Below are 12,385 nucleotides of genomic sequence, written 5' to 3' on the forward strand. Positions count from 1 at the left end.
GAAGGCGCAGGTACACCACCTCATACGTCTGAGTTAGGTGGCGATAGTATGGACGTAACGTGTGTGGATGTGGATGATGGTGGACCACCTGAAGTTGGTGCACTTGAGGAGGTGTCTGAGGAAAGCGCAGCTGGCCAGGAGGATTATGATGACGATTATACGGATACCACATATGTTCCCGGTAGAGGAGATGACCAGGGGGACAGTTCAGAGGAGGAGTCAGAGAGGAGTAGGAGGAGACGACTCCATGATAGAAGCAGAGGGAGCTCGTCCTCAGAAACAGCTGGGGGCAGTGTCCGGCGCCATGTATCGCCAGCTATGGCCAGGGAGCACACATGCCCTTCAACGTCAGCTGCTGATGCCACCGTAGCGCCATCACCCCAGGGGGGCTCAGCGGTTTGGAAATTTTTTCACGTGTGTGTCTCAGATCGGAGCAAAGCCATCTGTTGTCTCTGCCAGCAAAAATTGAGCCGTGGAAAGGCCAACTCTCACGTAGGGACAAGTGCCTTACGAAGGCACCTGGAGAGAAGGCACAAACAGCTATGGCAAGAACACCTGAGTAAAAGCAGCACTCCTCAAAAGACAAGCCAAACTCCTTCTCCTCTTCCTCCTTCAGGTGCATCGTCTTCATCCACTTTCTCCCTTGCACCTTCACAGCCACCCTCCTCCACACCGCCTCTTCCCTTGAGCGGTTCCTTCTCCTCTGCCCACAGCAGTACCCAGCTGTCCGTGAAGGAAGTATTTGAGCGGAAGAAGCAAATGTCTGCCAGTCACCCTCTTGCCCGGCGTCTGACAGCTGGCGTGGCGGAACTATTAGCTCGCCAGCTATTACCATACAAGCTGGTGGAGTCGGAGGCTTTCCGTAAGTTTGTGGCCATTGGTACACCGCAGTGGAAGATACCAGGCCGCAATTATTTTTCTCAAAAGGCCATACCCAAACTGTACCGTGCAGTTGAGAGGCAAGTGGTGTCATCTCTGGCACACAGCGTTGGGTCAAGGGTCCACCTGACCACGGATGCCTGGTCTGCCAAGCACGGGCAGGGCCACTACATTACATACACAGCCCATTGGGTCAACCTGGTGACCGATGGCAGCAAGCAGGGAGTACGTGGCTGCGCAGAGGACCGACTTGTCACACCTCCACGGCTTGCAGGCAGGCCTCCAGCCACCTCCTCTCCACCTGCTATCACCGCTTCGCTGTCGTCATCCTCCTCCTCCTCCTCCTTGGCTGGTGCCGCCATCTCCTCCCCAGCTACACAGCCCCAGCACCCCAGGGCCTATGCTGCATGCCAGGTGCGACGGTGTCATGCAGTGTTAGACATGTCTTGCCTGAAAGCGGAGAGTCACACTGGAGCAGCTCTCCTGGCTGCTCTTAACAAACAGGTGGAGCAATGGCTGACCCCGCACAAGCTTGAGATCGGCAACGTGGTGTGTGACAACGGCAGCAATCTCATTGCTGCATTGAATTTGGGAAAGCTGACACACATACCCTGCATGGCACATGTGCTTAATCTGGTCGTGCAAAGATTTGTGTCCAAGTACCCAGGCTTAGAGGACGTCCTGAAGCAGGCCAGGAAGTTGTGTGGGCATTTCAGGCGCTCTTACAAGGCCATGGCACGCTTTGCAGAGATTCAGCGTAGAAACAACTTGCCGGTGAGACGCCTGATTTGCGATAGCCCGACTCGCTGGAATTCCACCTTGCTGATGTTCTCTCGCCTGCTAGACCAGGAGAAAGCCGTCACCCAGTACCTGTATCATTACAGTACAAGGACACAATCTGGGAGGATGGGGATGTTGTGGCCCAACAACTGGACACTGATGCAAAATGCATGCAGGGTCATGGAGCCCTTTGAGGAGGTGACCAAACTGGTGAGTCGCGATGAGGGCACCATCAGCGACTTGATCCCCTACGCCTACTTCCTGGAGCGTGCCGTGCGTAGAGTGGTGGATACAGCTGTGGAGGAGCGTGAACAAGAAGAGTTAGGGCAGCAGGATTCATTGGAGCCATTTACACACGAACCCGATGTTTCCACAACACCGGCGGCAGCACAGAGGGGGGAGGAGGAGGAAGAAGAGGAGTCGTGTGGGGAAGGAGAGGAGTCAGACTCTGATGATGGTGATGATGAGGAAGGTGTTTCTGTGGAGGAGGAAGAGGCGGCGGAAGGAGAACAACCGCAGCAGCCATCACAGGGGGCTTCTGCTGCTCCACGTTCCCGTGGTATTGTTCGTGGCTGGGGGGAGGAAGAGGAGTTGCGTCCCGTCACTGAGGAAGAGCAAGAGGAGATGGAGAGTACCTCTGCATCCAGCTTTGTGCAGATGTCCTCTTTCATGTTGTCCAGCCTGTTGAGGGACCCCCGTATAAAAAAACTCAAGACGAATGACCTGTACTGGGTGGCCACACTACTAGACCCTCGGTACAGGCACAAAGTGGCGGACCTCTTACCAACTCAACAAAAGGCGGAAAGGATGCAGCACTTGCAGAACAAGCTGTCGATGATGCTTTACAATGCGTTTAAGGGTGATGTGGCTGCAAAACGCAATCAAGGTACCACTGGCAGTAACCCTCCTCCTCCCAAGTCCACGCAGGCAAGAACAGGACACTCCAGCGATCTCAGGGTGATGTCGGACATGCGGACGTTCTTTAGTCCAACTCCTCGCCATAGTCCTTCCGGATCCACCCTCCATCAACGCCTGGACCGCCAGGTAGCCGACTACCTGGCCTTGAGTGTGGATGTAGACTCTGCGAAAAGCGACGATGAACCCTTGGACTACTGGTTGCGCAGGCTTGAACTGTGGCCAGAGCTGTCCCAATTTGCCATACAACTTCTCTCTTGCCCTGCCGCAAGCGTCCTGTCAGAAAGGACCTTCAGTGCAGCTGGAGGCATAGTTACTGAGAAGAGAAGTCGCCTAAGTCACGACAGTGTTCAGTACCTGACCTTTATCAAAATGAATGAGGAATGGATCACGGAGGGCTACTGCACGACCGAAGACTAAGTCAGTCCACTCCCCACACACAGCATCTCTGCCAGCAGGCCGCTTGACTGCCTTCTCCGCCACTACCAACAGGGTCCAGGACTCTAGGAGGATTCCTGAATTTTTAAGGCCGCTGCTAGCAGCGGCCGCTACACTAATTTTTCTGGTGCGTGTACATGTGCCCATCCCCCTTCGTGATCATTACCTTGCCGCGGTGAAGGGGCTTGCGCATCACAATGAAGCAATGACCGCCGGCTATTTGAGTGTCTCGGGTGGGGGTGGCACACAAAAGATATTAAGGTCGTTGCTTCATTGTGGTCAGACCAAATTTGATCAGCTGGAAAGTCACTGTTCTGTCATTCAGCTACATCAGCCGGGCAAGCATATGGGCTGAAAAGCCACCATCACCTGCACTCTCGTCACGGTGCGCACCAGTCCAGCACGGCCGTCACTACACAAACGGCTGTTTGCAGTCACTGCATACCTTTCACTGCATCTGTGACTGCACATTATACCTGGCAGTCAGTGCATAACTTGCACTTGAATGGATACACTTTTAAACAATTTAAAAATACAACCATCTAAACTTTCAAACAATTTAAAAATACAACCATCTAAACTTTCAAACAATTTAAAAATACAACCATCTAAACTTTCAAACAATTTAAAAATACAACCATCTATCATTTTCAAAAAATTTAAAAAAAGGGCAAAAAAACTTGCCCTCCGTAAAACATTCTTGGCAAATGCTTTCGACTTGGTTTGTCTTCCGCTGGCTCAAGGGTCCATCTGACCACAGATGCCTGGTCGGCAAAGCACGGTCAGGGCAGCTACAGCATGGGTCTCAGCAGGCTCCCACTTCGGGCCGGAATCCAACCTTCATTCCCCGCGGTGACAATGGCAGACTTGCCCTCCATAATGGATTCCCGTTAAAGGATTTAAAGTTAATTCATTTCAATTAGGGCCGCAAAAGGTCCTCCTGAGTCCTGTATTGTTATTTTTGGTCACTACCTCGGGGCGGGCGTGCATGCCTGCCTGCCTCCCTCCTTGCCTGGATGTGTGGTGGTAGACGTTGATCAGGCTCCAACTCCGGAACGCAATACAAGAGGGAGCTCGTCCTCAGAAACAGCTGGGGGCAGTGTCCGGCGCCATGTATCGCCAGCTGTGGCCAGGGAGCACACATGCCTTTCAACGTCAGCTGCTGATGCCACCGTAGCGCCATCACCCCAGGGGGGCTCAGCGGTTTGGAAATGTTTTCACGTGTGTTTCTCAGATCGGAGCAAAGCCATCTGTTGTCTCTGCCAGCAAAAATTGAGCCGTGGAAAGGCCAACTGTCACGTAGGGACAAGTGCTTTACGAAGGCACCTGGAGAGAAGGCACAAACAGCTATGGCAAGAACACCTGAGGAAAAGCAGCACCCCTCAAAAGACAAGCCGCGGAGAACAACCGTGGCAGCCGTCACAGGGGGCTTCTGCTGCTCCACGTTCCCATGGTATTGTTCGTGGCTGGGGGGAGGAAGAATGGATACACTTTTAAACAATTTAAAAATACAACCATCTAAACTTTCAAACAATTTAAAAATACAACCATCTAAACTTTCAAACAATTTAAAAATACAACCATCTAAACTTTCAAACAATTTAAAAATACAACCATCTATCATTTTCAAAAAATTTAAAAAAAGGGCAAAAAAACTTGCCCTCCGTAAAACATTCTTGGCAAATGCTTTCGACTTGGTTTGTCTTCCGCTGGCTCAAGGGTCCATCTGACCACAGATACCTGGTCTGCAAAGCACGGTCAGGGCAGCTACAGCATGGGTCTCAGCAGGCTCCCACTTCGGGCCGGAATCCAACCTTCATTCCCCGCGGTGACAATGGCAGACTTGCCCTCCATAACGGATTCCCGTTAAAGGATTTAAAGTTAATTCATTTCAAATACACAGCAGGGCCTCGAAAGTCCGCCTCCTGTATTGTTATTTTTGGTCACTACCTCGGGGCGGGCGTGCATGCCTGCCTGCTGCCCTCCTTGGATGTGTAGCGGTAGCCGTTTCTCAGGCTCCACACCGGATTCCATCCCTCATTCCCCGGCCATTACCCGGGGTCACAAATGACAGACTTGCCCGCCTCCATATGATTCTCGTGAAAGGAATGTGGTGTCATCTTTGCCCGCCATAACTGGTACTCGTTAAAGGATTTAAAGTACATTCATTTCAAATACACAGCAGGGCCTCGAAAGTCCTCCTCCTGTATTGTTATTTTTGGTCACTACCTCGGGGCGGGCGGGCGTGCATGCCTGCCCGCTGCCCTCCTTGGATGTGTAGTGGTAGCCGTTGCTCAGGCTACACACCGGATTCAAACCTCTCATTCCCCGGCCATTACCCGGGGTCACAATGGCAGACTTGCCCGCCTCCACAGGATTCTCATTGTAGCGGTACTGAACAAGTACACAGCAAGTAGAAAATGTAAATTAAAAACAAAACATAAGCTTTTTAACAATGCCATGGAAAGTTGAGAAGGAAGTCACACATTACCTGACATCACTGAGTGAGGAAGAGCAATCACGCCATGTTGCGCAGTAGTCCAGCATGGCCGTCACTACACAAACAGCTGTTTGCGGTGCGTTACACAGTGAGTTTGGTGTGTCAGTGTGAAGCAGTACTCTAATTACACTCCCTGATTGATGTATACACATGCAAGATGTTTGAAAGCACGTTAGGCCTGCAATTTAGCATTCAATGTGATTTCTGCCCTTAAAACGCTGCTTTGCGTCACATCCAGATTTTTCCCCAGGACTTTTGGCATGTATCCCACTCTGCCATGCCCCCCTCCAGGGGTTAGACCCCTTGAAACATCTTTTCCATCACTTTTGTGGCCAGCATAATTTTTTCTATTTTTCAAAGTTCGCCTCCCCATTAAAGTCTATTGCGGTTCGCGAACTTTTCCGCGAACCGAACCTTCTGCGGAAAATCGGAGGTTCGCGACATCTCTACTGAGGGGATGGCTGAACGTAGGCCCTTCTTCCCTAGCCTCACGCGGGCTCCTGCGTGGCTTCCTCTCCGTCGCTGACCTGCACGGAGTCTCAGGGCTGGATCCAGGACTTGTATGTGGTTCCAGGGCCGCCTTCAGAAATTTTTGGGCCCCATACTGGACAAACAAACTGCCCCCCCCCCCATGCCAAAAACAATCTGCAGAAAAAAAACTCTTTGAAGACCTGGATACACAATGTGTCTGAGAGAGCAGAGTAACTGCCCAGTGTAATGTTTGCAATTGATTTGGGGGCTCATGGTGTAGAATCTGGGGGGGGGGGGGGGTTGTATCTGTGTGCTCTATGACCAGCAATGACCACGGTGCCTTTCCAAACCTTTCAGAGCACCAAAATATATATAGTATATCTTGGGCTATTTTTAGTACTGTTTCTTTAAAACAGAACTGATGCAAACCTGATACATAACCTGATACTTTTTTGACCGCAAACGGAACTGATCCTGAAGGGACCCGGACCTCCCGGATCCGTGTCCAACTGACAGTTTTGGCTGCAAACGCAAGTGTGAACCGGGCCTTATGCTGGATGTGGACTGCATCCTCTGTTCCCCTACCCACGGCTCCATTCAGCTACAGTTTGGACAGAAGTAGGCCCTGACCCAAGGAAGAAGTCTTTGCCCTGCATGCACAGTTCAGTTCTCATGTACTGCTGGCAGCTGCTATGAGTGCAGCACACCGCTCAACAAGCCACTGGGAGCGCAGACACATCATTCTGAATAAATTGCTCATATGCTTTATGCAAACGGCCTGAACTGCGCATGCGGGCAGACTTTTACTAGTTCAAACACCCCGACCCCCTAGTCTGGACCAAGTTGTAGCTGAACGGATTTGTGAGGGGCAGAGAATGGAGGACACAGTCTGTGTCCATAGATTGCATTTTGGACAAATAGTATGGATACTGCTTCATTAGAATTACCCAGGATTTCATTAAACTGCTTTTTTTTTTTTTTTTTTTTTTTAACTTTAGACTTCCTTTTAACTTACCTGGGGCTTCTTGCAGCCCCCTGCAGTCACCCTGTACCCGCACTGTCCTTTCGGGGCGACCCCCATCAAAGCTTCCAGCCACGCACCTCATCGCATCCCCATACACTGCAGCATTCTGTGCATGTGCAGTATGGGAAAATCGTTTTTGCTCATGTAGAATGTTCCTGTGATGACCAGCCAGCTTTGAGGGGGTTACCACTGCTGACTGGAGGGCGTGCACAGGATGACCTAAGGGGCTGCAAGAAGCCCCAGATAAATTAAACTGCATTTTTTTACTTTAATAACCTTTGAAAGGATATTAGAGCCAATAGGAATTGGAAAAACAGGGGGAGCAGGCATGTATTGTTCTCATGTCTGTTCTATTCCAGCCCCTTCCTTTGTGTTACCTAATTGCCCCGTTGAACCCCCTTCCAGGTAGGCAAGTTGCACATGTGCGTGTCACAGGTACGTTGTGTATTGCTACTGGCCGTGGTTGCGCGATATAGGACTTGCGCAGCCGGGCCAGTGCCTGTGCACTACTTCAACTTACTCACTGACCCAGTTGCACAGAAGAGGCTGCAGGGGGGAATTTAGGTGACAAAGGAGGGAGACGTTTATGGCTCTGGTATCTTTTAAAGTGTACCTGAGATGGTACACTGGGCCTCATTTATACTGACCTGGGGATTCCTCCAGCTCCATGAGGAATGTGGCCTCCCTTACCATCCGAAAAGTGGGAAGGAGTGAGGAGCACGCAGTGGCGAAGACTGGGGGAGGGGGGCTGCGGCGCGCGCAGCGCGCTGCGCCGAAAAAATGGGCGTGGTCATGACATTGTATGGGCGGAGCTAACGTAATGATGTAACAGCGAGGCATAAGAAAGCAGTGTTTACGCCATGATGTGGACAAACGAGACTTTGTATCATGGGTGTGCAGAAACTGTGTGATGCTAATAGTATACCGTAACCACAAAGCAGCAAACATAGCCATCTATGACCATTAAATAATAAATGCAGTAACAGTTACCCCGGACACCAGAAAATAAACGCAATAGGCAACATGTCAGTATAAAATAAATGCAATGCGGGCAAACATGTCAGTACAAAATAAACGCAATGCGGGCAAACATTTCACCAGAAAATAAACACAATGCAGGCAAACATTTCACCAGAAAATAAACGCAATGCGGGCAAACATGTCAGTACAAAATAAACGCAATGCGGGCAACATGTTAGTACTCAATAAACGCAATGCGGGCAAACATGTCAGTACAAAATAAACGCAATGCGGGCAACATGTCAGTACAAAATAAACGCACTGCGGGCAAACATTTCACCAGAAAAGAAACGCACTGCGGGCAAACATTTCACCAGAAAAGAAACGCACTGCGGCCAAACATTTCACCAGAAAAGAAACGCACTGCGGGCAAACATTTCACCAGAAAAGAAACGCACTGCGGCCAAACATTTCACCAGAAAAGAAACGCAATGCGGGCAAACATTTCGCCAGAAAAGAAACGCAATGCGGGCAAACATTTCGCCAGAAAAGAAACGCAATGCGGGCAAACATTTCGCCAGAAAAGAAACGCACTGCGGGCAAACATTTCACCAGAAAAGAAACGCACTGCGGCCAAACATTTCACCAGAAAAGAAACGCAATGCGGCAAACATTTCGCCAGAAAAGAAACGCACTGCGGGCAAACATTTCGCCAGAAAAGAAACGCACTGCAGGCAAACATTTCACCAGAAAAGAAACAATGCGGGCAAACAATAACATTTCACTAGAAAAGAAACAATGCGGGCAAACATTTCACCAGAAAAGAAACAATGCGGGCAAACATTTCACCTGGAAAAGAAACAATGCGGGCAAACATTTCACCAGAAAAGAAACAATGCGGGCAAACATTTCACCTGGAAAAGAAACAATGCGGGCAAACATTTCACCTGGAAAAGAAACAATGCGGGCAAACATTTCACCTGGAAAAGAAACAATGCGGGCAAACATTTCACCTGGAAAAGAAACAATGCGGGCAAACATTTCACCTGGAAAAGAAACAATGCGGGCAAACATTTCACCAGAAAAGAAACAATGCGGGCAAACATTTCACCTGGAAAAGAAAGCATTTACTCACCTGGCAGAAGTGTCCGGCCTCTGGCGCGCTGCTCCGTCCCGGGACCGTCTTGTTCCTCCTGCTCTGGTCTCCCGCGCTGACAGGGCTACGGCAAGATGGCGCCCGAAGCCCTGTACTAGTGACACAAATAGGTCTCCAGTACAGGGCTCCGGCAGCCATCTTGCCATAGCCCTGCTCGCCTGCTGGTGTCGGAAACAGACACCGGAAGAGGAGGCTGGAGCGGGGCTGCGGGCAATGAACTGGCACGGCGTCTATAGACGCCGCTGCCAGTTCATTGAGGAGAGAGTGGCCAGAGTCCCGAGGCCGGGACGTCCCGCTGCTGAAAGCGGGACGTTTCCCGGGACCTCATTAAGCCTGGGACAGCGGACCCCGAATCCGGGACTTGTCCCGGTCAATCCGGGACGTCTGGTCACTCTATCTTCACCCCCTTTGTTCTGACGCTTTGACTTCTGGTAATCCGTTCAGTCGCCGCACCAGTTGTAGGCTTCTGCGCATGCTTGTGGTACTACTGCACTTCTTTGGGAGCGCAACAAGGGGTGCACGCGCGGTTGACTCATGTATGTGCAGAGGAGTGCGGCTGGACGGATTACTGGGATGCATAGTGCAAGAAGGACAAGGAGTGAGGCCACAGTGCTCATGGGGATGGAGGAAGATCCAGGTAACTATAACTAAACATAATCGAAGATTCACCTTCAAAAAAAATCCCACCCACCCATCAATACATACTTTTTCAAGAGCCTGGCTGTGCAGTGCTCTGTGCTGTCTGGGTCCTGCTGTCTGTGTCACAGTCCCACATGCTTCTCCTGGCTGTTAGCTGATCTCTCTCCATTTCTCCACCTCCCATCAGCCCCTGCGCAGTATGAGGAAGTGAGGAGGAGACATGGGGGGTGGAGCTGAGCTGGACAGCAAGGAAATCGAAACTAAAATCCACCACCAGCTCAGGGAGGCGGGACAAAGAGGAGAGAGTCTGGAGAGAGCAGTGTGATGAGACCAGCCACACAGTCACAGCATCCTGCCCCCTCCCTCCCCCCCAGCAAACAGCGTGAGTAGGCAGAGATTAAAAGCAATGCAGCAGCAGCAGGGATGGATGAGGGAAACGTGCAGTACATTACTGCAGCAGCTGGGGCCCAGTTTGTGTGATTCTGTGTCCACAGGGCCCTAGATTTTACAAGGCCCCTCCCTGCTCTCATGTCAATCATGTGCTGTAGGCGGCCCTGTGTGGTTCCAGACCAGGTTGGTCAGGGACCTGGCTTCAGGAGGTCGGAGGCCACGTGGTTCCCACTCTAGGAGCTGTTCCCTTGTATAGATGGTGCACACGGCAGGGAGCGGCACGGGCAGGCCCTGGCTGCGGGCGCGAGGGGTGGTGGGATGCCAGGGGGGGTGGAGGAGCATGGCATTCTGGTGCTTCCAGCTTATTCCTCCGAGAGAGTGCAACTCCAGTGGACAGCCCGGTCAGCAGTTTAGTAGTGTTCGTGTAGACCCGAGAGTTCAGCGTACTTTCGGGTGGGCAGAAATGTCGACATACAGTAGGGCACAGCCAGTACAGCAAGCAGGTTATTAAAGGAGTTCAGCACAGCCAATTACAGCAGGGGGCAGGAGTGCATGCAGTGTGCTGCCAGTTAGTTGCAGCACACAGAGTTTAGCAGGCAAAATTTAGCATGGCACCAGCATGGATCGAGCAGCAGGCTAGGCCCAGGGAATGGCAGGAGTGGAGGGCAAGGAAGCAGGATCACTGAGGGTTAGCAAACAGCAGACAAGCAAAGTAGAAGGTGAGGTCTTACCCCTGGTTAGTGGTTGTGGCACCCTGTGAGCCGATGAGAGCAGGGGCAGAGGAATGATGGGAGGATTGATGGCGGCTGCTATGTTAGTCTGGTGCTTCTGGACCTGCTGCAGCTGCAGTATCCAGGCTCCGATGGGGCTCCAGGCTCTGGTGTTTAGGCAGGCTTGCAGGGGAGGCAGCCCTAGCAGTCGGTCACAGTGTGTGGGCACCTCTCCGTTGCTTCAGGCCACGTGGGGGGGGGGGCAAGCTGGCCAGCACAGTCTTATGGGGTGGCTCACAGTGAGAGGTGGATGGATGCCCTCTGTGGTTGCGTTGGCTGGTTTCCGCGGCGGAGACCCGATGTGGCAGCGGGGATGACATGTGAGAGTGCTGCCAGTCCCTGGTGGAGCTGACCCTCGCGGTGGTGAGAGATCGGCAGGCGGCTTTAGCGCATGCAGTGTTCTGGGAGCAGGAGGCTGGAGGCTCCGGGAGGATGGGGAGTTCCACAGTGTCTGTCGGAGCCAGGTTTTGGAGCAATCCAGGTGTGTGGACTCCGTGTTGACGGTCTTTCCACGTGGTGGCCTGGCGGCGGGCAGCGGAATCCGGAAAGCTGTGTGGGCTCCTCTGTGAGCTAGAGGTATGTGCCTGTACCGTACCGTGTGCATCACAGGCACTGAAGACCTGTGGTGCACTGTGAGGCAATATATAGCAAAAAATGTCCAAACAGACAAAAATAGTGAAAAAAAGCAAAAGAAAAAAAAGGAAAAGAGAGGAGCTATGTGCTGTGGCAGCAGGCCCAGTGCCATCTTGTGTGAGCCATGGCCTCAAAGAAATTATTGACAGAATTCAAAGCCTCATTATCAGGCGGTAAATTGTAGGCCCAAGTTTGGGAATCACCCTGCAAGAGTATTTTAACTAGAGATGTAGCAAACGGTTCGCCGGCGAACGGTTCCAGGCGAACTTTGGGGGTTCGCGTTCTCCTGCACCAGGCGAACTTTTGCGGAAGTTCGATTCGCCCCATAGACTTTAATGGCCGCCGACTTTAACGGTTAGTAGCAAAGTCCCCTTACATAGTAGAAACACCAAAATTGTTGGGAATGTTAAGTGGAATAGTGGGAACAAGAGGAACATTTTTTTTTCAAAAAGACCTTATACTTTTTGAGAAAATCAATTTTAAAGTTTCAAAGTAAAATGAGCCGATTCATAAAAAAAAGAACCGATTCATTAAAAAGAACCGGATGATTCAAGAACTGTTAGTATAGCAGAGAATGCGTCCTGAGCAGGACGTGAAGCTGCCGGCTCGCTGCTGTCTCTCCCCACCTGCCTGCACCTGTCACCCTCACCTAGCCTGGCAACCAGCGCACCCATGGGTGCCAGGCTAGGTGAGAGTGACAGGTGAGGAGGTGGGGAGAGACAGCAGGAGCCGGCAGCTATGCGTCCAAAAGGAGGCATTCTCTGCTATGTGGGAGGCGTCGGAGATCTTCAATCAACTTAATTGAAGATCGCAACATAAGAGGATACAGT

General features: G+C 51.4%; 1 protein-coding gene across 1 annotated transcript in view; it reads right to left on the minus strand.

Moving 5' to 3' along the window:
- Positions 1 to 9,926, minus strand: part of LOC137534527 (zinc finger protein 585A-like) — a 50,646-nt gene extending 40,720 nt beyond the window's left edge. Inside the window, exon 1 of the transcript XR_011024365.1 lies at positions 9,829 to 9,926. The gene's annotated coding sequence lies outside the window, so the exon portion shown is untranslated. The remainder of the gene's footprint in view (positions 1 to 9,828) is intronic.
- Between the last annotated feature and the right edge of the window lie 2,459 nt (positions 9,927 to 12,385).

The sequence above is a fragment of the Hyperolius riggenbachi genome, chromosome 10, assembly GCF_040937935.1.
Source record: "Hyperolius riggenbachi isolate aHypRig1 chromosome 10, aHypRig1.pri, whole genome shotgun sequence".
Lineage (NCBI taxonomy): Eukaryota > Metazoa > Chordata > Amphibia > Anura > Hyperoliidae > Hyperolius > Hyperolius riggenbachi.